This window comes from Dermacentor variabilis, chromosome 2 (genome assembly GCF_050947875.1).
Source record: "Dermacentor variabilis isolate Ectoservices chromosome 2, ASM5094787v1, whole genome shotgun sequence".
Classification (NCBI taxonomy): domain Eukaryota; kingdom Metazoa; phylum Arthropoda; class Arachnida; order Ixodida; family Ixodidae; genus Dermacentor; species Dermacentor variabilis.
The window spans coordinates 134,675,184-134,702,894 of record NC_134569.1 but is presented as its reverse complement, the minus strand read 5'-3'; the positions used below and the strand labels follow the sequence as shown (position 1 = coordinate 134,702,894).

The following is a 27,711-nucleotide window of genomic DNA, read 5'->3' as shown; positions in this document are numbered from 1 at the left end:
TCGCAGTCGGAATTATCGCCCTTGAAAAAAGCGTATGCATGCATGCGAACGTACGTCATTCATACACAACAAGGGCGTCGCGCAATCGTATATATTGTACACATTGCACGTACACGTCATTTACACACAACAAGGGCATCGCGCAATTTGATATATACATACGTACATACAAAAAAGCGGGAATGCAGACTGCGGTCGCGCCGCAGCCTCCCCGTACACTTTGCATGTACCAAGCAGTGTGCCGGCGGTGCGCGCAGCTGACGACGATATTGCGCGTTAGTCGCGCAGTCGCCGAAAATTTTTCCACGTATACGCAACGCGCCGCTGTCGCTCGCTCCGGAGGTCCTTGCGCGCGACACGCTTTGATGCGCGTCCCAGACGCACCGCGCGCACGCTCATCAGCGAACGCATGATCGATCGTCGCTGCCCCCCCCCCCCCCCTCTACTTCCTCCTACGCATGGTCCGCGACCCGCCCGAAAGAACAAAGAAAGAAAGAAAGCGATGCCTATGCTGCGGAGCATGATGCGGGCACGCTGCGAGGGGTCGCAGCGGATGCTTCAACGCTGCACTCGGGCGACACAAGCTCCGACCAGTGAGTGAGCTGCGCTTAAACCTTTCCGCTCCCAAAAGGGTTGCGCGCAGCTCAACAGCGTTTCGTGTTCGACATTGCACTAGGGGGAATACCGCATGGCGCTGACACAGTGGAGAGCAGCACCGCCTCCAGACTGAGCACAACAAACTGCAGCGATTCCAGTAATGCTCCTCGGAAGCTTTCTTTGGCTCTTTCGCGTGCGTGCGTGAGTTGCTTTGACGCAAAGGCGCCGACGCAGAGGGCGCGTGCTTTCGAGCAACCGAGGGCGTGTTCGCCGCCGAACTATTACAACGCTTGAGATGGGCGCGCTGACGCGCGTTACAGCTTTGGGGCGCCTGGAGGTCTAGAGGTGGCAGTCGCCTTCCCCGCCGGTGCTCGAGCCGTTGCAGACAACAGACAGTTGCCGAATCGACTTGTGTGTGCATAGCCACCTGATGTTTCCGCTACAGACGCGCCGACGAATGCCTGTTTTCGACAGAATTACACAATGAAACAGCAAACACATCCCAAGTGTTCTCACTGCAACCAATTGATGTATGCGTTCAAAGGCATCATCCGTCAAAGAAATCGAATAGGTTTCTAGAAGTGTTCGGCTATATTTCGCTTATGTTGACAAGAATCGTCAATGGTTTCTGCCCAATGCATTTCAGAAACGCAGCTCCACAATTTAAATTGTAGCGAACAAGAGGAACGCTGTAGTGGGCCATCCCTTCCAGCGCTTTTGATCGGGGAACGCCGCTCATGCTGAGAGCCCGTGCCCTGTTCTGACAGTCAGCCCAAATGCTGGTGACTAATGAGCACCTTCGCAATATTATATACACATGGCGAATTCAAAAAGACGCCGAGAACACCTATAGTTACAACGTTCTCGCTCAAGAATCTGCGCGCAGTGTATGTGAAGAGCACTGGTCACTTCACATAACGAAGATGAGAGCAGGCGGCTACACACCAATCTTGCAGACGCGGCCACCGCGAGCGGCGCCTGTTGCCAGTGCCAATTCCTGTGTCCACTTAATTACAACCTCGCGGATGAAGGAAAGAACTGTCGTCAAGCGGATATTCTCATTCGTTGTATCCATCAGATCGAGCCACTATTACCAATCACACATTCCTTTTACTTCGGGTCCCCAGCCACGCCATGACCTCTCGCGATGGAGCGCCTTTATGCCCAGCTCACACACACGCACACACACACGCGCACACACGCGCACGTCATCACTCGGCTCGAGATCAATTACCGGCCACCCCGCTGATCTTCGGCGACGCGGTCTTCACTTTCGCAGCGCATCCGCCTTTGATCCTCGTTCCGCGGCAAAGGACCGCCCGACCCTCCTTTTGCGTCCGCGCGTCCCTTTCTTCCCCTCCCCGATGTGTCCGCGAGAGTGCGGCCACCAGTTATCCCCCTTCAATCGATGAGCGAACCCTATCGGGACTCCGCCATTTGCCACAGATAACGACAGCGCTGCGCGTCTGCGGGCCCTGTCGAGCCCCGGACATCGTTTTTCCGCCCTCTCCTTTGTGTGTGTGTCCTGATGCTCGAGAAGGGATGGGGGGGGGGGGGAGGGGGGAGGGAGGTTGGAGGGCACGATTGAGCAAGGAAATCGGGAGCTTGTCGCGGTTGCCAAGGGCAGCTGCGCGGCCGCCCTGTTACGGTGCGCCGCGATGTGTGCTTCCGTTTTCTTTTGGGAAACGAGAGAGAAAGAGACAACAGAGAAAAGAAGGCCACAGAAAAAAAAAAGAAAGAAGAAGGAACAAGAGAAAGAAACGACTAGGCGGTGATAATGGAACCGAAGGTAAGGCTTAATTAAATATACAGAAATATGAGCGAGTTGGCAAGGGTTCAAGATGCGTAAACAAAGTATACGGCCACGAGAGAGACGAAAAGAACATGAGCGCATACTATCCGGGGCGTTTATTTGCGATTGTGTTGTACATTTCTTTATTCTTGAGTCCGGTTGTTTCTTTCTTTCCTTCCTTAACACCTGCTATCGGCATCACAAAGATAAGGAACAGAGACGCGTACTGGATAATAAATTAACAGGATACATTTGTTTGCCGAATAGAACTAATTGGCACTGGTCGGCCAGGATTTCGCAAACGCAAAACTAGTCTCTCTCAATCGAGCGCTCGTTAGGTAGTTGGTGTACGCGCATATGGCCGTGTGAAGGGTTCGCACACTCCTTCGTGTCCTGCGTGCATGAACAGAATAAAAAAAAATACATAAAGAACACTAAAGAAGGCTGCAGCGAAGAAGCGTTCTGCTTGCGAATGCGCTCGCGCTGCAGCCTCCCAGTTTTGCTTTCGCGCGCTGTGTGATATCCGAAATTCGTCGTGCCACAGTTCCGCGGGTGATCGCATTTTTTCCAGATCCTAAAGTGGCTATGGCTCGCACGGAGAGCTCGCTTCAATTTCCCGATTACAATGAGCCCACTGAAACCAAAAATTTTAAAGTTCGTCCCTTTATTTCAAAACGGCTGTTTTTTAAATATGACCTTGTAGAAACACCCGGTATAGACACTGTAGCTTGTGTCCCAATACTGGTCATATAGACGGCTAAGCGGACAGGAGAGATCTTACGTCTCGTTCCAATCCTGACGAAGGCGTCATAGAGAGCTTAACGACGTCAGCATTGTAGTAAAAAAAAAAAACGATGCAGGGTATACAATGCTGTCTAAGCAAGGTGGCGGCTGAGCAGAATGCTTGGAAACTACGGGAAGGTCGTCTGCACACGAGAAAACGTAGCCACGCTTTCTTATCGCGTTGCGTTTGTCACAGGTTCGCACGCGCGAAGGGTTATGTACGTACATGTGTTGTTGTTGTTTTTTTTGCCTCAAGTTGTTTCTTGTCGCGAATTGTCGCGTCACGTCGCACAGCCGCCTTCCCACCGTCTTCCAGACGGTTCCTGCAGACGCATCCCATTACTCGGGCTCGAAGCCGTTTCCTTACTGTCTACGTCAGACTCTCCAGTGCCGGTCAGGATTGGAAGACACCCATAGTGCCACAGCTTCCTCTGGTGTATTCGTAGGAAACCCTATCACGCTATGGTTCCATGCACTCCAAGGTGCGCTGTTGGACCCAGCGTCCACGCAAGACTTGCAAAAAAGCCGAACGATTGCGTAAGTATTCCGGGCGTGTCGGCACCTACGGAGGCGCCATGAAACGCGGATCGGTATATCGAGGAAACGCCCCCGCTTCTTTCCTCTCGCCAATTTACATTGGTTCACGCGTCTGCCGTTTTTCTTTTTCACGCCAGACACGAACCTTTCTTTCACCAAATACTCGATCGGATTCGTCCATCGCCATAAATATTCCCCGAGTACGCGATGCGCTCGCATCAAGCGAAATGTTAGGCGCCGCGTGGTCCTTGTTGCCGCCTTTCTCACCGAGTTCAATCCAACACGCGTGTATACGTCGAATAGAAATTCTGCTTAGCTCGCACGCTGCTTTACTTGTCTGCATTCTGTTCACGAGCGCCGCTCCTCGCTCGTCCCTTTCCTGCGTTGTTGCTTTCACCATCTTGTTTGCGTCACGTATACGGTTCCTTCACGGATTGAATCTCGCGGTCAGTTTTGTTTGTTTGTCGTGCCTTCCCCCGACTTCGTGCGCGCAGCACCAGACCGCGATGTGGCGCAACACATTGCCAATGCGCTAAAAGCCCCTTGCGTCGCAAGCTGATCACACATCGTCTGCCACGTGCGTCGAAAGAAAAGCGTGCCCTGCATGCATACTTCGTCTATGTCACCGCCCCGTACCGCTAACTTTTCAGTTGTATTAGCGATTATGCGTTGTTTACTACCGCAAGGGCCAAGCACGGACAAAGAGAGTCAGACAAATGTGTATTGTACCCGATGACAACACGACAGACAAAAAGAACAAATTACGAGAGATTGTCGAAGTGTATACTGCATGATGCGTCCTTACTACGCAGTTGATTTTTACAGGTATGGCGTTGTACATGTATGTGCGAAACATGTATACGCACACGTTGTGGAAGAAAGGAAGAAAGTGCGACAGCAAACTTGCCCACTAAATGAGTTCTAATACACCGAAACCTTGATATCCAGTATTATCCCACAAGATCCTATGGGACCGTATAAAAACCCGCGTGACCCGATGCAAATATTGAACAGTGACGATATGAGGCTTTGTTTTGTCATATCCGAGTTTATAATCAGCAGAATACACACGCGTGTATATATGTGGTGAAGCTCGAGTCGAGACTTCATTCCAATCAGTAAGCAAGATCTGCCGGCCCGTTAGCATAATGCTCAGATGTCATGACCGATCGTGACCATAGACCACTCTACATAGATAAACAGACACACACATACATGTAATATATATATTGAGAGCGACGCTGGCCACCCTGTGCTAATCTGTGTTTTCCTTTGCGGCGTGGCGAATTGGATCTGCGTTCTGCTCCCCGAACTGCTGCAAGCTGCATTAATACGCAATATTTGGTGCACGGTGACTTCCTGAGCTTTCCTTTTGTCTGCTGTGCCGATGTCAGTCATGAGCGACCACACCGACCACTGCATGACTAGCACGACAAAGGGCACGTTTACGTGAACCCGATGCGAGCGCGTCGAGTGGGAAATCGGGCTGACCGAGCCCGACGTGACTGCGTTAACACGAACTCGCTCCATGACGAGTCCGAACAACGACGGCACATAGCGTCGAGCCGAGACATCAACGCGTTCGAACTGGGCTTCCGGTTCCGGCTGCCGTCTGCAACAGCTCTGTTTCATGGGCCTTATCGCTACACTGAGGTTACACTGAACTGTGGACTGTCTTGGCGTTGCCCAAATACTATTCCCGCTGCCGGCGCACAAATCGCGACGTCCCAGCGCAAGTCTCGGCGCTGGCGGGCCGGCCCGTCAGCGTTTACAGGCATGCTGCAAACGGGTCGGGATGGGTCAACGTATACCCCATGCAGTCAGGCTGACTCAGCCCGACTTGACGCTTGTTCAGTTCGACCGGCTAGCGTTTACATGAACTCGACAGGCGCATTCCAACCCGACAAGTTGACTCGACCCGACCCGATTCTGTCGGGTTCGTGCAAAAGCCCCGAAAGACGAGAAAGATGTGGCGCCAGGCGGCCTAGCTCGAGAGTATTGCGCAGCATCAGAAATAACTGCTGCTGAATTGTGCTTGAACGTTTACTTAATTGAATAGAAACGTTCGAAATACACGCAACATTAATTTCAATGCGAACAATAATTAAATTATCAGTTTTACGACAACAAGTACGGGTACGAGAGTACTCCCTTCTACCGCAGACCATAAAGCTCCGTTAAACTCCCTTAGCGGAAGGGCGACCGTGTGACACCGACTGCATCTCCCTCAAGATGAAGACGACGGAGTTAAAAGGAGTCTGCGGGTGGCCGTGTGGCAGGGGTATAAGGAAGAAACACCAATGCTCATACCCTTCACTGAACAATGAAGTACACCCGAATGAACGACGGAGAGCGGGTACCAGGGGGGCGAATTCGGATCGAAGAGGGCGATCTCGGCGCTGTCGTGTTACGCCATCGCAATAACCTGCGATATACATATGTAGACGCCGCGGTAGTGAACAGTACGAAATGCGCATGCGCAGTGGATTAAACTTATCGCGTGTCAAGGTAACGTATCACGCAAAGCTAACACTCCATTGGCTATACTGCTACGTATAGCTGCAGTATACACGTGCTGCCCAATGCCGTACGCACACACGAAAGAACCCAAATAATTACAGGCGCATGAATCTCGGCTCTGCCGTGTCTACAACAGACTGTGGGAGAGTGTGGGGCAATTTGTATACGAGTAGCAGTTTACTGATTAGCAGTCTATTCCTGGCGCCACACAACGTCTAGCCCCGGCGTATTCCGCCATTAATTCCTCCGGACGCGTTAATGCCCGTACGCAGCTTGCAACCCCTCCTTTTCAGAAACAAAGCGAGAGCGCTTTGTTTACCCCGTTTGTATATATATATATATATATATATATATATATATATATATATATATATATATATATATATACATACATATATATATATATATATATATATATATATGTATATATATATATATATTGCGTGCCACGGAAATAGCGATGACAGACCGGCGATCCTCCCAAGGCCGCATTAGGCACCTTGTAGTTAACGTCTGAAACTCGTTGCATAAGTGCAGGCCAAGAGGTATTGTGCAGAACTCTCGTGGGTAATCAATAACGGGCAGCAAACAGCGAGAGAGAAACCTGGCTGAACGTGTAATCCGCTTTCACCCGCTTTAATCCTTTTTACCGGGCGGCGTTGAAGCGAACGGTAAAGCGGAGCTGCACAATAACGGTTCGAAATGCGCGATGAGAGCTCGCAGCTTAACTCCGGACTGGTGGCTCAGCGAATGATTCTGTAAATTTCAGAAAGCACAGCTCTTTCTCAGCATTTGAAGCGTGTTAGGCGAATGACCCTATTCGGCTATATATAAAGGTCAGAGACTGCAATTCACGGGGTAAATACACACCCCAGTTTGGAAATATATCAGTTCTGCGTAAGCACAAAGATAGACTAACAAGAGAAATTGTAGAGGCCCATGAGACAAAGAAAAAGGGCGCAGAGTGTGTCAATGATGCTTCTATAGCGCTTCGTGACACTGAAATATCTTTTCTTGATGCGACTTAACACGTGGCGGTTTATTGGAGCGCTAACACCGATTACTAGTCATGTGTTGTCACCTGCTTTTTCTTTATGACGTTTGATGACGTAGGACATGTCGGACTTATAAAGTCTATAACCTCTCCAATAAACTTTCAGTTACAAGTAGCACCATGTCCCGTCTTTTCTGGTGCCTTAGCTTGTGTATACTAGGTGCGCGATCGGAGATCTTTGTTTGATACGCGTTCTGTTCGGTTGCTGCAACGTCACAAAGTTGCAGTAAGCAAAATTTACGAGAACGCGGGGCGGAGAGAGCAGCCAATCGGCAAGCGGTGAACTTCCTGGAAGTTTACTTCCCTCGTTTGTCGTCTTCTTGCAGATAGCATACTACAAAACGAAATGTTTCTCGTCTTCCAATGAATGAAATATTTATCTAAAAATGATTTTTTTTTCTTTTCAAGCTTAAACCCGTTTTCAAATAGTAGTAGGTGTGACTACTACAATTTATAACTATTAGTTTCTCTGCGTCGTCACTAGAAAGAAAAAAGAAACGACGGGAACAGTGGCGCACTTTTCAAGAGGCAGCAACAACATTCCAGTGGCTCGCTGGCACCCGATGAAGGTGTCGATTTCGCTGTACAACCAACGCACCATTTGCTTTGAGAAACGAAAGCGACGCCGGAATTCGCTCTCTGCCATTTCTTCAAACGCGCTTCGCAGCTCCACTCGCTCTTCTTCCTTGTCGAGCAACGCCAGCGCAACAACCGAAGTTCCGAACGCAAGCACCATTTTCTCGAATTAAACTATGGATTGGATCCAAACGTGCCATTCCGCAGTCGCATCCGCCGGTTGGATCCAATCCAATCCACCAGACGCGCCATGCGAAGCCGGTCTCGTAATGAGCGTATGATCGCTCTAAACTTCCCAACTCCCGTCGGGTTCAGCGCCTAGCAGACGACGTCCTCGGTTGCAAGTTGATTGACGGAAGCGTGTCATCATTTCGACGTCACCAAAAACGTGGCCGCGCCCCGCGGCTGGCGACGTCGGCGCGGAGTATAGGCCAATCCTGCGCGCCGGTAACCGAAGTAGCGTTTTCTTACCTTCTCACGTCACCTTCTTCCTTCCACCTCCCCGCCTCTTGTGTGGAACTCTAAAAAGAGTGGCAAGGCTGTTATACACTCGTTTCGCGAATGCGTCGCTTCTACCAAAGTAGTCTGGCTCTGCCTATTTTGCATTGCAATTTCTGCAATGCTTTTACAAGGGGCCACGGATAATTACATCTGTCAAGAGGCTAAGCTGGCGACGGCCAGGGAGTTCCAGAGGCTATTGGGATTCATTCGATGCAGTGCAAAGGTTCAAACGAGTTTCTCGCGTCGCCTTGCCTCTCTCCCGCGCTCCTGTAATGTATACACACGCTCTGAACCCCCCCCCCCCCGAAGTGGTGTACCGGAGAGCAGCAGCAGCAGAAGCAGTAGGAAAGTTGAAGGGAGATGTAAAGAAAGCTTCCCTTTCAAAAGTTTAAGGGCATGTACACACATAATGCTAGAATTACAAGCATGTATAGCATGTTATGTATACACTCTAAGAAGAATTCCGGGGAAAACGGGAGTAACTGGGCAGTTCGTCCTAAAAAGGGCGCTTTCGTCCCTCAAGGGAGTAACTGCATGGATGTGCGTGTCGTGTGCAAATTTTGGAGAGTAAGTGTTTAGTCCCTGGTCAGAAAGAGAGCAACGGGAGGACGAACGGCAACAGTTACTCCCCATGCGCTCCGCTGTTTTCGTCCATGTCGTGGAGTGATGCGGCAAAAACTGTATTGTCTATAAATCGTGAATAGTTCGAAGTTAGTGCGCTGTCTATTGAACTACATGCAAAGCAGCACTTTGCCTCTTCGTGAGAAAATTGCGTGAAATTTAAAGTTGGAATGTGAAGAGCCATGCCCTTCGTGGGCACACCATAAGTGAGCGATACACATTAAACGCGCAAGTCATTGATAGACTGCCAGATTGTGCTGGTCGATAGTACCTAAGTTCATTCCGTTCCAAGGAGATTACGAACTTAACTGAAGTGGTGTGCAGCTCAAACGGGACACACTAAGCGACAGAGCAATTGTCCGTCTCTGTCGTCTTAGGTGCCCTGTTTGAGCTCGCATATACACGTTTACATCGCGTTGTGCCTAAGTTTAAAGCACCCTAAGAATACTCGGGCAGATTTCTTTTCGCACTCGCTTATGGTTGCAGGTACACTCAACGTTACACTCTCCCCGCACAGCATACACAAAATGCCGAGTCGCTTTTACATTGCTGCACCTGCATGCCAATGCTAAACTTGTCTCAATTTCCTACACCGTCAAGTAATCTGCCGTGGCGCAGTGGTTACAGTAGCTGACTTGTGGGCGCGAGGACGTGAGTTCGAATCCTCCTTTCGGGCACCTTTTTTTTTTCTTTTTTTTCAGCTCAGTAATCTTTTTTATTTGTGTATAAATGCCTAATTTTATTAATTCCACCTTTGCGGAGCATCGGAAATAATGACCGTTACTCCCTTGAGGAGCATCGGAAAAGAGCAACTGTTAGTCCTCGGAAGAGTAACTGCATGGGGAGTAACAGTTCATCCCCTCGCGCTTACCCCCTAAAGGGAGGAATGGTTGTGGCAGATCAGTTGCTCCCCTAAAGGAGTAACCTCAATACCCCATTTCCTCCTTTACTTCTTAGAGTGTAGCATTCGCCGCCCCGTTTTAATGGGGATGTCAATAAATCATCATCATCATCATCGTGAAAAGCACACCAACTAGCCCGTCTTCCTGCGTTCTCACCGTAATTTACATTCTCCTGTGCTTCTTCCCTTTGGACGGCACCCTCACGTCCAGCAGATGTGCAGGTGTCATCCGTACCCTGCGCTTTCTTTCTTCAAACACTCACAAATAAGTGGGCTCCGCCCGTAGGACAGCGTTCAAGCAACAATGCCTGTTGGTTGAAGCCGTGGTGGCAGACTCGCCGAACAACCATCTCCGATCGAGTAGTTCGCACTCTGAATTCAGTCATGATCACACAGGGTACGCGAGCACGCTCGGCAGACAATAAACTCGTACAAAACCATGAACTAGCGTAGCTAATAACTATGTAAATCACACAGTGTCGGTTGGCGTGCTTGCACAGATTTTTCTTTACTAGCTCTCCTGGTCTATTCTCACACGCCTGCAGGCTTTCACCACGAAGAGACATTACTGTTGCTATAGTCAGCAGTCGCGTTGTCTGCTGCACGTTTCGCTATCTATTTTAAACAACACGATGACTTCTGCGCACCAGCACAGATACGTACAAACAATATAAAAATTTTAGAAGTTGTCGCGCTACGTTCACGGATTTGCGCATACGGCGTTTCATTTCACGGCTCGAGAGAACATTTGCGAAAGCAATTCAAGAAAAATCACTGCTCGGATCGGCGCAGAACGCGTCAGAAAGCGCGTGCGTCATTTACCTCCTTCACGCCTTAGTGATGCGCGCGATATATGCAAAGCAGGGAGCCCGTCTGCGCCCGTATACAGACGCATATATCACTATGCAAAACGCAGAAAGGTACGCAGAAAAATGAGAACCCCTCGCCTCGCAGACACTGCGCGCGTGGCCACCCGCGCCGCACTTGATTCTTCGGTGCATACATACGGGTGCAGCCACACAATTGACAAGCCGCAGTATATATAGATGTTATTTTGGACGGGTGAGTTTGGTAAGCATCCCCTACGAAACGGGGGTAACGAGCGGTGTCACGAAGGTAGTCCTGAATGCGCCAGAAGCGCCTCAACACCGTCTATCACGCGCGCGCCAGAACAACGCGCGAGCCGGGAATAGATGTACAGATGGGCAGGGGCGGGGCACTGGTATCGCTTACAGTGCGGCAAGAAAGAAAGAGAGAGAGAGAGAAACGTTTATTAAACGAAACAGTGTCCCGAGCGAGGCCGGGCATCACCCTAAGGTGGGAAGGCTCCTTAGTCCAGGAACCATCTGGCTTCGACTGCCCTCTTGGCCCTGGCGACGAGTTGTCGTTGGTCTTCCAGGTCCCCGAGGGTTAGCTTGGCCTCCCACGTTTCGAATAGGTCGTTTGCTTCTATTGCTCGTTTTGCGTGCGTTTCTGGTTGCATTTCGCTGCCTTCCTGCCACGAGCATTCCAGGAGCAAGTGTGCCAGAGTGCCGGGTACGTTGCAAAGTGGGCAAAAAAAAAAAAGAGAAGGAGAAAAAGAAAACCGAGGATAAAGGACGTGCGAAAGACCGCGTGCACCACGGCTGCCTCGCATTCTGTGGTTAGTCGAGTCGTCCGCTGTGCGTCGCGGCCCGCCGGCGACTTCTGCAGTTTAGGCGAACTGGTGCGCCAACGACTAAGGCAGCGTGCACGTTGTGTAACGACAGCGGCGGGAAGGGCTGCACTCGAGAAGGCTTGGTCTGCGATGCGTGCCGCTTGCGGACGAAGCTTTCGCTTGCTGCTCAGAACAGGAACTGACTGTAGCAGCGCAGGTTCTGCTCTGGACACGTGCGACTGTATATAACTGCGAACCGCACCCGTCGCGGGATACATGGCGCACTGCATGCAAATAAGCGCTGGCATGCTTAAGGTCGGTATATATTATACGATGGCGCGCAAACACGAAACGCCGCTACGTAGATGACCCGGTGAATTCAGCAACTGCAATATATATTTTTTCGCGCGTCTTTCACGCGCCCACGTCTCCTTCGTGTGCACAAAGGAGGCACCGTCCGCTCAGTGAGAAAGTAAGAATGAAGAAACAGTATGCTTGCTCCCGTCACGAAGAAGCGCATCTTTGGGCTACGACGTCTCTCTCAATGCTCCGGGAATGCAATGAATACACACGATCGATCAAGGAGAGGAAAAACGCGCATGCCGACCGCAACGAAAGAAGAAAAGAACTGAAGAGAGCGCGCGGTTGAAGGATAAAGTGAGAAATGACGGGGAGCCGAGGCGTTTTCTGCACCCTTTCGCGGCATTGTATACCACCGCGGTAGATTTCGCGCGGCGGTACGCGGCTAGGAGCGATCCAGAAAGGCCCGGGCGTATTTCGCAGCAGGAGAGGTTTGTTTACGAAAACGGCGCCTCCGGAAATCGAGTCGTATTATACTGCCCGCGATCCCTCGCCGCCTCGGCGCACAACTTATTTCCACCGTCGATTCTGCAGCCGTGGAGTTTCGCCCGGTTCCTAAACCGATCGAAGCGCGAAGCAGGGCCGACGAGATTGGAAGGAGCGCGAAGCGAAGACGGGACCGAGAGGACGGCGGCCGCCCTGCTGGCCCTGCAAACACCTCGGTGGCGTCCTTCGAGAAAAACTACAAGCGTGCACCTGAGGATAGGAAGAAGACAGGAAACACAAAGAGGGAAGGGCGAGACAAAACGACACGTTTTCTAAATGATGCCCGCGGGACGGCATGAACATGGGAGGGAACACGACAGGCAGGACGAGCGCGAACCCCAAAGGAAAACAAGAGTGGCTGCAGGTTGAAGAGGGTAGAAGAATGCACACAGTCGCAAAAGAAACCATACAATAAGCCCCCCCCCCCCCCGTCCTTTTCACCTTTCGAGACGTGCTCTAGCGTCACCTCGCGTTCGGAAATGTGGAGCGGGAAGAAATAAAGAAACAATCGTGTCTCGCAGCGGAACACTTCTAAACTCTATAGGCACGGCGGTTTCCTGCGCTGCTACAGAAAGAAGGTGCGATGAATCGCCGAGAAACGGCGGTGCGTACCTGCGAGAGGCGCCCACGCACTGCACGGTCTTATCGACTGCGCGTGGCGGATTTTTCGCCCTGAGCGGGCGGGTCGAAAGAAACTTCGAGATCACGGGAGAGACGTGCCCCGCGAGCTCCGTTCGGAGGCACTGCCTCTGCAGATGCCGGCACGCTCCGCGGCGGCACGTTTGGAAAGCGCACGCACTTTTAGTCCACCGCGCGAACAGGCACGTCGTTCTGTTTTGTCTCCGACTCACGTTTCCGCAAGTCTACATAGCATTTGCCACGGCGGCTTACGCGCGAATGCGCTGAACGGCTTAGACGAGCACTGCAGAAGGATAATGCCAGAGCGCAACACGGTCGGCCGACGACACGCGCGTATGTATCACATTTCGCAAGTTGGTGTGCATGCCAAAGCGAACGTATGCGAGCATGTATACGTACGTACGAGTTACGCTTCAGAAAGAGGGAAGGTACCTTTTTACGTAACGAAAACAGGTAAGGCGCTGCCGATATTATTTGTGCTCTTTTTTTTTTGTTGTTGGTTTTTGGCTGCAGTGTCCATTATCTCATGCACAGCTTTATCCGCATTTTATCATACAGGAACTGTCACTTTCACTATATATATTTTAGCTATCCCCACATGCAGCTGGCGTGCAGCGAGAGAATGCGCATGCAGGGCCGTCAGCCCCCAAGCCGATTTAATCGCCCACGCAGGCTGCCAAGTGTTTGGAAAACATCGCTAGTCTTGTGATCATTACAGCTTGATGAGCAGGCGCAGCAAGTGACACTCGCATATTTTTGAAAATGTTGCCTTACACAACCACCCCCACCCCTCCTCCCGCCGACCTTACCCGGTGAAAGGTCGGCGGGAGGTGTTTGTCTGTCACTCTGACAGAGCGACAGACGAACGATTCTTGGTGGATCACCTACAGACATCACGCCTGGCGGACCCCACCAGTGGAGCTTCTGGACTGTGGGGCTCTGGACGCACCAACATTTCTTATTCATTTATGCTTTCTCCATTACACATTTTTCTTTATTACAGGAAAACAGACAGAACTGGTTATACTCATCGCCAAAGGCCAGTAGAGGGTCTAAACCAAACTATGTAAGTACATGCATTAAATTGTTTGCAGCACAAACATAAGCTTGCTTATGTATCCGCCTGCAGGGGAGATAAAGTGATGCTCAAAGTGAGCTCGTGGTAAAAGTCTGACGGCGATGAAGCAACGGCCAGCGCTCCCTCATCGCGGGTGCACGCCAGCTTCTTCGCGCTTCGCTTCGTTTCGTTTGTGTCGTGTTTACGTGTGTCCAGGTCCGTCGGTTCCACGAGGAGCGCAAGCTCGGCAACTAGCCGAACTTGCAACCTAGCCAGATGAAGCAGTTTAGAAGCGGCCTTCGTCGGCAGCGAAAATAAATCCGAGCATAGATGCAGTGAGGTGCCGAGGCGATGGCAGCACAAGCGCGGTGCGGCTGTTTCCTTGGGGCATATGTCGTTACAAGTCCGAGTGTAAAGGCAAAGCGGCGAATCTAACCTACACGTTCTGTTCTATATCAAATCGAGGATGTTTCGATCATGGGTGAAGGGAGCAAACTAGCCGTTTTTTTTTCCGCAAGTCGTTGCTGCTTTAACTGGCCTCCGACAGTGGTCGCTCCCTCGGCTTTATCGCAGCAAACCGCTTGCTTTCAGGGGCATATGTGCGATTTTTATCGGAGAGCAGCCGCCAACGAAAAAGCGTACACACTTCGAGCGGCTGCGACAGCCAGCCTTGACTGGCCGAGACTGTGTGAGGGGGTGGTGCTCCTAATTAAATCACTGATCACGGCACATCCTTGGACTGCGATGCGAGCAAGATATATGGATATGTCCGCCTCTGCTCTCATGTGTCACTAGTTTTGAAGAGGAGGAGGAGGACAGATGGCTGCATCTTGCAAAACTCTATATATATATGTGCCGGTAAATCGTTTGGACCGGTGCAAAACGGTCGAGGTAAAGTGGCTAGACGACAGCTCCACGAAATTACGTTTACACGAAGTCATTCCTGTCGTGTCGAGGTCGAAGCGTCGAGGCGAGGAGAACGGCCGCGCACCGACAACTCGATCCGACAGCGACGCACGTTCTTCCGGTGGTGCAGTTATGCTGTCTCAGCACAAATCGACAACGGTTACAAGAACCCGAATACAGTTTTCAAGCCGACTCGGTCCGCTTTCGTCGGCTTAAGGTAGCGAATTCGCAAGGCCGTACTACACGGACCAACAGCTCGCGACTGGCCGGCAACGTCGGCTATAGACAAGAACGGCACCGAGAGCGGCGCTGCTGCGCCGGCGTTGAGAGCGCCGCAAGCGAAGCAAAATTCTAATAGCGGGTGGTACCCCTCCCCCATCTCTCGTTCGCACCGCCTTGATTGCCTCTTGCACTGCGCGTGTTTGGGCACGTTTCGTACCGCGCGCGGTGTGTGCCTACGTGTGTGTGCGTGGACGTTTTATTCGAAGGACGATGTACAGTCTGTTTCACAGTTAGAAAACTCGGAGCGCATTGCATCGCGATGCGGCGAGCGCTTGAGTCAGGCGGCGGCAGCAGCTCGCGCAGGTGGTCGAGGGGCGGGATCTTGAACGGCGTCGTCTGCTACGGCGGTGCGCGCTGGCCGCATTGTCGGGAAGCGTTCTACTGTCAGTTGCAGTGCGCCGATCTCGTCGTTACTGCGTGAAATGAGCCGGTATTCTTTACTAAGCGTTGTGCGACGCCCACTGATACGCCTCGAAGGTAAGTTCATTGCTGAAAGGTGCAGGGCAGTCATAGACGACGTACTGATTCCATACATTCTTAACGGCCCGTTCCTGGAGGGCGACTATATATTCTAACGCGATAGGTCGCCGATCCACACTGCTCGCGTTGTGCAAGAACTGCTGGAAGAGCGCGCAGTCACTCTCTTGGATTGGCCGCCTCAATCCCCGGGCGCCAACACCATTTAAAATGTCTGGGGCTCGTTGAAAGTATCGCTGGCGCACCATCCCCTCTATCAGACGCCCGAGGATACGCTTCGATCCACCATCTTCAGTGTCTGAGAGGTGCTGCGAATGAGCACATCCCTGATCAAGTCATTCTACACTTCACTGCCTTCCAGGATGAGCGCTGTCATCGCTGCCGGCCGCTGTGGACATGACGAGATACTAACTGAAGTTCGGAGCGTGGCGTGTCCAGTTCCCCGCCGGCGGGTGGCTGGTGTAGTGAATGATTGTCAAGAAAAATCACTTCCAGCTCATTGTCTTAACCTAAAACATTCCTTTAATCGTATCCGTTTGTTTCATCGTGTTCGACCCCCATATTTATCATTGTTGAGTGCTTTGTTTTCTTTTCGAGTCAAATAAAGACTGAGCACGTTCCGCGCACATCTTGGTGCGTCTTGTCACTGCTTATTACGGTAGCACACACAGTGAAGAAATATACGTGCACGCGCTCAGTACCCCGGCCTTTCGAAAGAACAAACCAAGCATGCTGTCAAAAGAAGTTTGTGGAACTCCATTATCGCCAATGCCTTCATTGCCTCGGAGTTTGGCTTCCCACAACGTTTAGTAAAGAATATAAGCTCAGCTCCCGCTGTACCGATGAAATCGGTGCACTGCCCCTGACAGTAGCACGCTTCCCGACAATGCGGCCAGCGCGCGCCGCCGTAGCAGACGACGCAGATCACGACTCCGCCCCTCGAGCGTCTGCGCCTGCTCGAGCTGCTGCCACCGCACGACTCCATTGCTTGCCGCATCGCGATGCAATACGTTCCGAGTTTTCCCCTAAGTGTGAAACAGACTGTACACGCTTCTATTTACCTTTAAGAAGATCGATACGATTGACGATTATTTTTATGGCTGCAAAAGGGCAGCGTCTGTTTAACCGTGTAAGTGACGCTGAGCAGGTAATTGTAAACGACATCGTATGTGCCGCTGGAAAAATCGTCAGCACATACGATGCGGCACATACGAGCTAAAGTCATTTTTGCAGTGTCTCACAATGTTTGCTACAAATCCGTGTTGTCTCTGATGGCGACAACGGACTTCCATCGACACTGTGCGGAAATAAACAAAATATATCGCTGCATAGCACATTTACGATATGCGCACACAACTTTACCTACTACGTCCCCTACAATATGGAATAGAGGCAGCAATGTAGACAGCTTGGCCATTTTTTAACAGTGCTCAAGAGATGGAAGTCGAAAGTATTAGTAATCATTCCTGCTTCTGCAATGCCGGCGCGACCAAGACACGGGCGTCTATCGTCCAATAACTCAATCGATCGGTGCAGTGGTGAAGCGAGAATGAACTCCGGTCATGTTCAATGCATCGTGCACATATTCAATTTCTCGGCACGCGTGAACTTCAGCCACTGCTAGCGCATACAACAGAAGTGGTTTCCATTCTTGGGCAGCGCACACACAAACGAAGCACGAGAAACAAGACAGGACAAGCGCTCGTCGAACGCTTCGTTTGCCAGTTGCTTACTTCGCTCGGCGCACCGCAGTAATCCATGTCTGTCGTCTGCTTTTTTTCGTGCCATTTTCTTGTGAATTGGCAGAATATATCACTGGTGGCATCAACCCTTTCGTGTTTACATTGCGGTCGTGACAGTTAACAACACAATAATTTCCGGTCATCCGAAGAGGCGCTGTCGCAAAGAAGAGACGTTGCGCGCGCAGCGCGTACTGAACGCGGGCGCTCCGGCCAAGGGAAGCGGCGGCGGAAACCTACACCCGTTGGAGATGAAATCGTTCCGCCAGGGGAGAAACGAGCGCTGGCGTCTAGGATGAAACTTGGCGTGCGGTCGTCTATATCTGTCACGCTGGCCATATATAGCCAGTCATGCACTGCAAGTCCTCGAACCAATCGCCACGTCAAGGTGTCGGCTCCGCGGATACAGCCCGACGAGAGCTCGACAAGCACTGCGCGGTTTTGTAGGAGAGCCAAGAGCGCAGCGGTGCCGACCCAACAATGCACGACGGCGCGCAGCAAACGTTCTCGGGGCGCAGGTGTCGGCGAGACGCGCGTGCTTGCTTCAATGGCGTGACCAAGCGCTGAATGGAGCACTGCAGAAAGGGGGGCACATGCGGCAGCCGCTACTGCAGAGAGGTGGGCGCGCGCAACGGCGGGGTCAAGCACCTTCGCGCGTCGACCGCTGCTCCGCTCAACGCGCCGCACAGCTCGCAGCGGCGCATGCCCCCGAGGGACGGACGAGGGGGAGTTCCTCCTTAGCCACACACGAGCAGCGGCAGTGCGAGTCTCTCGTCTGATGAGCGCGTCGCTCTCCCTGCAACAATGGGAACCCGCATACTCAGACGAACGTCGGGCGAGCGACGAAGTTGGCCATCGCGCTGCATGTGGCTTGAGGCCCGGCTGAGTTAATGACGCTCCGCAGAGATCCATCCCTAGGCGCGTACGCAGGCGCGAAGTTCGCACGCTGTCTGTATAGTAGGAGAGTTCACGCGCCACGCTTTGAAGCGTTCGCATTGTAGCAGGACTGAGGGCGTCCCGCAATAACTTACGCTCCCGAGCCGACTGCCGAGCGATTCACGAAGTATACTTCCTCCTTAGTTCTGATATACTCGACGTCGGTTAGGAATATGCAAGTGACCGTCAACGAAAGTATACGCGCTTGTAACGCAAACGCCACTTCTGGGTTATCGTATAGGTTCGCACCAATTCCAATAAATTTGCCCGGTTGATCTCTCTCTCGCTCTACAAAGCATCGTTACCATCGCCGTGAACTAATGAGCGCCGCGATTTTCGAAGAGAACTTGGAGGTGTCGATGCCGTGCCTTTTCTGGCCGCTACAACCTACCGTGCAGGAGGGAGACACGGAAGTGCAGCGCTGCGGAATTCGTGTATCGGTTATGTCAACGCCAAAAGGAAGCGAGTGGCTTGACTTCGACGAGAGCGAAGGTCCAGAAAAGCGCGACGTTTTGTCGCGATTCGCCAAGCAACCTAGCTCCAGAGAATCCGGCTGAATGGGCAACTGACGGCCAAACATCTATTTTCCTACGCTCCACCAGTCGGTCGGGTCGCGTAAAGCCTCATTTTTTAATAAGACCAGCAGCAGTTATATCTGGTTTCCCATTTGCGCTTCCGACGCAAATGAAACAAACACGCCACCACGGCAAGTAGAACTGCTTGGGAGCACATAAACACGCGAATGCTCTTCCGCCGCGGCGCGGGCTTTCAAGAGCGGAAAATCCGGCGACGAACAGGGCGAGGCGCACGGTTGGAAGGGGGGCGCCGGCGCCGAGACGGGAACAACAAACAGCGGCACACACAACCGCCACTCAGCCGGGCGTGTATCCTGCGGCGCAGTGCAGTAGAGCGTCTCTGGACGTGCAGCTTTGCCGAGCGCGCCCTTCACCCCACGGCGCGAGGGACCGAGCCTGCTAGACGGGGGCCCGCCGCCACACGACGACAGCTCGCGCTGCGCGGACGGCCACGCATCGGGAACGCGGACGCACGCCCGCGGCCACGTTAACGGCACGACGCTCGCCTCATCGACGCGTTTTTCAAGCCATTCAGACCGCAGCCCCCTTTTCACGTCCGGTTAGTACCGTGCAGCGTTTGGACATCTGCTTACTCCCCACGTGAGGGCGAGCGCGTATAGTAATGGTTAAAACCTTATTTGAAAGGATGATCCTCCAGTCTAAAAATGAGGGTGGAGGAATAAGGTCGAGTGTAGTAACTAGCGGATTCGAACTCCGGCTTCCAAGGACCCACGGTGACATCAATGTGCGCTGTACGGCAGCCTGAGCGGTCGGCTTGTGTGCTGCGCTCCTAAAGAATGTAAGCACCACCCGCTCTGAGTGGCGTCAGCAGTAGGCATTAGGTGCACGGGACTCGCTCGGACTTCCCGAACTCTAGGTCACTGGGTGCTACGCTTACATATTCGTTTCGCCAATGCAGCATAGCGCCATTGGCACGTCACCGTTCGTGTCCCGAGGCGCAGGACGGATTCGTGCGAAAGTGACCAGCTCGCAGCGCTCCCTTTACTTCTTTGTAACGTGTTATATCGTTAAGGGCCCCGCGTCGCAGAAAATCCGGCCTCGAACGTCGTTTCGGGGAAGAGATTTTCGAACCACTCATGCCCAGGTCCTTGATGTGGCGCAAGGAAGTTACCGAAATAACTGAATTTCCCAAGCTAATATACGTAAGGAAATCGTAAAGTGCGACTTGCACACAACCTACAGACATGACAGCGTCGGAGTGCAATATGTAATATACGAGAAAACATAATAAAACAAACCCCCTTTTTCAGCGTTTCTACCATTCATAGACCGAACACCTCGTTCACCATTTGTGCGCGCCGGCGCGCGAATATCTTGGATTCTTCCAGACGGCGCTCGCCTCCGCCGCATCACGCACTTATAAAGCGATATAATAAGGTTGAAGAAGCATGTGCTTGCTGCGGTAAAGCTAGGGAAACGACGGAGCATGTTTTATTAGAACGTGAAGATACCTGCCCAGCGGTCGATTTAGGCATCTCTGGCCTTCTTGAAGTCTTTGGGTTCAGCGTGAGCAGGGGGAAGTAAGCATGCCAGCAGTAGAGATTAGTAAGCGGCGACTGGAAAACTGGTGGAAGTAGAGAAACGACAAACAAGGGAGGCGTGCAAGAACAAAGTTCACAATAGGGGACCAGAAAGTTCGGTTATGGGAATTCACCGCATTTTCTCCCTTCTTTTTTAACACAGGTAAGACATTAGGCAATATAATAAGAGCTTGGTGGTGCAAGGCACCGCCCCATCCCGAAGGGGACGCACATAGCATCTATCCATCCATCGCGGCCCACGGAAAATGCCGCGTTTCTACCAGAAAGACCGCCTCCGTGCATAGCGTTCGGCGCCAGCGTTTCCCGGTACACATCACGGTTACATATATACGCTGCAGTTGCCGCGAAGCGTGAGAAGCAGTCGGGGATCTTTGAATGCTATCGCGTTCACCTTTTAAAGGCGAAGCTTAGGCGTCCTCCAATTTTTGGGTTGCAATGCAGGTCAGACAGGGTAAGACAAGGAGGAGGAGGAGGAGGAGGAGCGCTAAGAAAGCTAAGAAGCTCAACTACACGCGCGTCCAGTTTGCTACCCCTACATGGGGTTAAGGGAGATTCAGGGATCAAAAGAAAGGTGGGGGAGGGAAAACACATACCTGGTGTCCCCGTCTGTCTGTCTGCACTGCAGCCCAAAGAATGATAAACCGCCACACCAGCTAAGTACGTTACCTGCTTTTGCGTGGGGAAACAGGCAATGCGAAAATCGGCGCAGGAGCCGCTTTACTCACTCGGCACTATAGCACGGACAGTACATGGCACTAAACTGTCGCTCGTTCACGAAGTTAGATCGCTGCACATATCGTAGATATCCCTAGTGCCCCGTGAATACACCAATGAACTTTCAGTGGTTACTAGTTGTTCCTCCACTGGGCGCTTTTCTGGATGCTGTCAAATTACGCTAGATTTCTCCTCCCAGTCTGTCAAAGAAACGTGACTGCCATTTAGAGCCAAGAAGAGAAGGCAAGTTGGCGATTTCCGGACAGATGCAAAATGTCGCAGTAACCAGCGGGTATCTTGTAAGTGTCCACATAGTGGACACGTCCATTTCGTCTGCTGCTGAAGTTCTGAATGGCCAGGCTGTGGTACACGCATAAGGAGGCACGCGGCCCTCAGCCAATCAGCACTTCAAACAGCAGACGAAATGGAAATGTCCACTAGGCGGACACTTACAGAATACCACCTCTGGCCTACGAAACGTCGTTGTGTCCAATGTTGCTGCGGACGTCAGAATGGCATGGGCGTGGAACACTGTCATCGCGGGACACGCCGCTCTATGGTAGATACTTTTCAGAAATGTGTGGGAAGTGTTTTTCAAGGGGACAGACAACCGCTCAGAACATGAATCAAGATAACTCCGCTGATAGAAAGATTGCCTATCGTATTCGTTAATATGAGCCATGTTTTTCTCACCAAAGGTGGATTTACATTTTTCTTCCCTAGAAGTCACGACGAATGACCTTTGGCGCCCCACGCGGAAAAAAACATGAAGATGCATAAGAGATCTATATCACGTGACTTTCTGTTAGTGTATGCGGTTCGTGGTTTATTATAATATTGATACCCAGTACACTTTCTTCTGTTGTAACTTTTTATAACTCACAATATGCAGATAGGCCTTCACTTGTAGTGATCAGAAAAGTGGCGCTGCCTTCGCCTTCTTTTTCGATGAGGTGGCTTGGCTCGTATATCGACAGAATAACGACGACGGGGGCCAAAATATAAGGAAGGTATGCATAACAACACACTTATTGTGCTGGCTTTTTATTTTCAAAAGCTATTGGAAAGGTCGAAATGTACGTGGTTAACCACATTTGCACTCACTCCTGTGAATGCGTAGCGATGCGCGGCTTTCACAATTTGCGAGGCGGGCTGTCGGCATCGGTCTCACTTCCCAGAAGTTGCTGGAGGAGGGACTCTCGCTTTTTTAGAGGCTACTCAGATCGAAAAATTCTGCTTACAAAAGATACACGCGCTTTTGGAAGTAGCCAATGTAGGTGTAAACACTACCGAGGGTGAGCTCTGCGTTGCGGCATAAAAAGAACCAAATCCTTAAAAACCGGTTGTCAGTCCCTTTAAATGTACGCCAAATAAGGATTTTACGGCTCGCCCCTATGGTTAGTTTGCCAGAAAGTGAAACCCAATTTTCAGTCGTTTACTTTAAAGAAAGCTTAGCTAGCCCCCCCGCCCCCCCTTCCCCGCCTACCCACTTCACCCAGCCCTCACCTTCCCCCACTTCTGAAAAGAATAACAAAATAACTAAATAAAAAATATGGCGTCACAAGGCAAAACGCGCAGAACCCGGACCATTAGGCAGATACGTACCGCTATTTCTACATCTGCCCGGCACATTTCTAGACTTTAGGGTCACCTGCGCAGCGAAGACGCGCCACTGCCTTCGGGCAAACCACAGCGAAACGTTCCCCTACGTTGCAGCTGCCTACCACCGGCGCGGGTATACCAATCGCTGTTGAGCCCACGGTGCAAGCAAGCGTGCCGTGTCTCTTGCGTCTTCCACGACAATGCACCGTTTCAATGACGAACGTAATCCACGGCTGCGGGCGCTACTGCAGGTGCCGCGACCACCGAGGCGTTGCCCTTGTCCCGCTGCTGCTCGCTTTTGCTCGCTGCTATAACAAACCAGCCTCGGGGCACGTTCGCATCGACTGGGCAACGATCCCCGGCTTCTCGCTCACCGGGCTTTCGACACAGCTAATGGAAAGCGCGAGTCAACTCCCGCTCGTTCGATATCTTCTGATCAGACCGATCGGCCGCGCCTGCCTTTGCTGCTACGCCCTATAGCGTTTCCCTAATGATTACACTACCCGCAAACTGGTCAATTAAGGACGCGTTGGTGTCGTTCGTAAACTATATTACTCGATCCTAATGCCCTGTGGTTATACAACACAGAACCACCGGATGTATACACCACGAGGCCTTGAATACGTATCGATATATAATACGTGCCGTCTATAGACCACGCGTTGCGGGGACGTCTGGCGTAGACGCAAAAATCAACATGAAGAGATCCATCTCAACTCTTAAGATCAGTTAGATCTTATTTACGTCACACACAAGACTGCAGGTTAACGTGAAGAACAACAAGCGCCCTCTAGGCTGCGCAAGATGGGAAGTGTCGATACAGTACACAGTGATTGCCCTCCTACTATAGTTCCAATCTCCGCACCACGGCGCGTGACAGTGAATCGGCTCGAAGTGTCAAATCAAGCGAGATGACGTCACCACACCGCACTCCCGACGACAAGAATAGCGGCTTCAAATATTACAGAACTATATATAGCTAAGCCACGTCGCTGCATGCTCTGTTCCGACGACAATTAACGTCGCTAAACATGGATCGGAGCTGCTTGCGACGCGAGTTCCAAGGCCGACCACAGAGAAATAACTCTCGTCAAAGTTTAGCACAGTAATAAACGGCGGCAACCCTATAAAAAAAGAGAAGCATAACGCCTAATTGCATAACCAAACAGAAGCAAACGATAACCGGCGCTATAAAGCCGCCGTATTATAACCGTCGCGACGTGCAAGTGCTCGCGCCAACGCATGCAAATATATGGGCGCTATTATCCGCCTCCCCGGCCGTGAAGTTACTCAGCCGTTCGCGCCTTTGGCTGGCGTAACAGCCGCGATTACGGCAGCGGCTGCGCCGAGAATGACGCTGCTACAAAGGGCCGAGGCGTGCGTGCACGGGCGATCCCTTATCGCGAGCGGACACACTGACCGCACGAGAGCGCGGCTTATTCGCGAACGGCGGAAATGAATGAGCTTATAACGGCAGGCAGCGCTACATCCCGCCCGGAGCCCAAGGCAGCCCGGGGACACAATCGTTTTTCAAGCCGATTAATATTACCGACCCGTATACGTACGTTACTAACGTGAAAAACGCATGCTTAAACAGCGACGCTTCTTTTTTTTTTTTTTTTTCTTCCTTGACCAGACACAACGAACATGTAACCTCGTGATTCCGTTGACATGTTGATGCTATGTACAGGGTGTCCCAACTATCACGCACCAAGATTTAAAAATATGCAAATGCCACGTAGCTGGACAGAACCAATGTAATGTTTGCCGTCACTCGGAGATGCTCATTATATTTTGCATCCTGCCTAATTACATAATTAGTCTTACTGAATTATGCACACCCTGTTCACGGGTGAGCGCTTTGCTGAGCCTGGGGAACTTGCGTCCATAGCCTCTTGATAAGGCCAGAGAAACAGGGGAGCCCACCTTTTTGTCTGGACTGGTCGCGGAATGTCGGGCGCCTGGTTCAAAGTCTCGCAGCGAGCTGATTAGCTCTCGTTTCCCGGCAACCCGTCATGACCAGGTTGATCCACATGATTTCTAAAGGATCCTGCAGGTGCTCTTGAATAAGTGTGGAACTGTGGGCCGGGAGATCATTGTGCAACAATTTCATGCAAGCCGCCAATGAGTCGGTAAATACGATTCTTGTGTAGGCTGAGTTGCTAGGGGGCATATGCTTGATCGCGTTTGCGATGGCTGTCAGCTCCTCTAAGGTGGGATTTGTATCTGGGAGTAGCTCCGTCCGTACGGTTTGGAGTTTGTTATTCACCACTGCTATAGCGGGGCCCCGTGCCCCAACGCTAGCATAAGCGTAGAAGTAGATGCCGTGAGGTACGTGTCTTGCCGTGTACCTCTTGAGGTAGGCAACTCGCTGGCGTGGCCTCTCCTTGCCTCGTTCTGGATTCATGCGGCGTGGCAGTGGAGCTATGGTTATGAGTTCGCGCTGTCTCGGGGGTAGTGAGCGCGTGTCCACAAGATGCGCAGCTTCTGGATGACGACCGATGCTATGGAGGATGTGCGTGCTTTGACACGTGCGCTGCAAACGAAGTTCTTGGCGACGACGAAGAATACCGACTAGTTCCGCCTCCGTGTTATGGCAACCGATGTCAAGGAGGAGCTTAGTGCTGGCACTAAACGGAATGCTGATGGCCAGCTTTGTCGACTTCTAGATGAGAGCTTCAAGGCGATTGATATCTTGCTGGCGGAGATTGGTATAGGGCAGGTGGTTCAATGAGATAATCGCAGAGCAAGATCAAAAACGCCCGATACAGCTTTCTGTTGTTCAATACGTGCTACACAAAAAAATGAGCGAACGTGGTGAGCCGGCGAATGAATACAAATTCCTACAAGAGTTTTGGACAGCGGTGAACTTGCCGCTGCATTATTAGGTTGGCACTGCCCTGCAGATTTGAGCCCCTTTTCCAACTTGTGATTCCCGATTGCTTTTCATGATTTGTTTTTAATTTGGCTGATATAAAAAAAAATATATCACTGCATTTATTTTCAACGACGTGCAATATAGCGAGCGCTATATACGCTCCCGGACAAGTTTCTGCGGCAATGAAAGGAAAGCTACGAAGGCTAGCATGCACAAGTAAGAAAGAGCACTAGTGAAGAGAGTGACGTTTTCGCTCGCGCTTAGTTCGAGAGCTGGAGAAACAAACACCGTATTTACTACAGCAATATAAAACACAATAGACTTCCGAGTGTAAAATGTCACTTATTTTCCTGCTCTTCTGCGTTTGGGCAAATGCGAGACCGTCGCACGTGGAGGCTGCATACGCTAACTCAGCATGTCTTTCGAAAAACGGAAAGCGTTGCCAACAGCTGTCAGAATACTTGGCACAGTAACACTTGTACAGAAGCTCCACCCCCTGTAGATTTCGTTTCATTGTTGCAGAGTGCTGTCTGCGAGTGAAGACAGAAATAGAGAGATGCATGTCAGCAGCTCCCAGATGTGACTACCCATCGTCATACTGGGAACGATTGTCGACTCTGCTAACAGCTCAGACTAATTCGTCCAAAGTGACAACTTGCTGAAGTCTCACACAATCAGCAGCGTGGTCTAATCATAGTACTGCTCTGTCACGTCTAAAGAAACCAATGTGCGGGTGGCCAGTGCAGCATGAAGGGGGCCGGGATTCCTTGAAAGCATTAAAAAAAAACTGTCCACGCATACTTATAGCGTGCTAATGTGACATAAAAAATCACGACTGCGTAAGCTGCAAGCGAGACATAGGCAAAAGTTCGAACAGAAATGTTGGCGACAGAAAAAAAAAAAGAGATCGGAAGTTCATTAGTGCGAAACTGCACAGATGCATGCTCAAATTTCACAGTGATGCAGCCAGTGTGGCAAGAACTAATAGAAGAAAAAAAAAATGGACAGACCACAATGATCTTACACTCTCGTAAGCGTCCGCAGCCGGTGTTGGGTTCAAGAAGAAAGCGTTTTGTCATTTATAACTCAGAAGTGGCCAAAGGCTTGTCACGTACCGCAGAAACTAAAGGCCGAGTTAAGCACCGCTTATACCGTCAAATGCGTCCCGTTATCTACTATAGCTGTTAATGAGACTTACGAAGCTTCGTCATCCTATGCCGCAACTGCAACCTCTATACTCATACAACACTTATACAATTTAAATCGGTCTACTTACGTCTGCTGTTAATTACGGTACAGAGAACAGTTGAGGAAATTCGCTTCATTAGTCTTTATACAATAGCGTTTTTAGGCAAATTTACCGACAACTTGAGAACAACCTCGAAGCACGGCGCGGGTGCGTGCTCGTTGCCCGCAACACAAACACCGTACGACGAAACCACGAAGGCTGTCGGACGTCTGCGCGCCGCCACCGCGTATATAAACGGCGAAGAGGGCGACGGACGAGACGAAAGCTCACGAAGGAGTAGGCGGGTAAACGAACGGACGACGGCCTCGCGCGCATACCTTCCCCTGCCGTTTTTCCGGGGCCACGCAAACGGAGCGTCGCACTCGGCCCTTGTGCTCGCGGCTCGCCGACGGAGGCTTACAACATCCCGCACGGCCTACGCCGGTGCAGCCTAAATAATACCGCCAAGTCAACCGCGGAAGTTAGGAGTGCGATTGTCGGAATGTGGAAGAGAAAGAAGTAGGAACGCGAAATAAAACGCTGGCCCAGTGGGTGACGCTTGTTGAAGCAGCGCGAAGTGTTGGTCTCTCGTTCTCGTCGAGGAGCTCTCGCAGCCAGGGGGCGGCGCACACGAATCGTGGCTACCTTTAGCACGTCTGTCTGAACGCCTACAAGAGAGTACGCCGTCGGATTAGAAAATGCGTGGAACGCTTCAGTTGAATCAACTATACAGACTGTACAGATAGCAACCA

At 51.4% G+C, this 27,711-nt stretch overlaps 1 protein-coding gene across 2 annotated transcripts in view; it reads right to left on the bottom strand.

The window, feature by feature from the left end:
• Positions 1–27,711, bottom strand: part of PIP4K (phosphatidylinositol 5-phosphate 4-kinase) — a 119,651-nt gene that overhangs the window by 66,287 nt on the left and 25,653 nt on the right. The gene's annotated exons all lie outside the window — the stretch shown is intronic.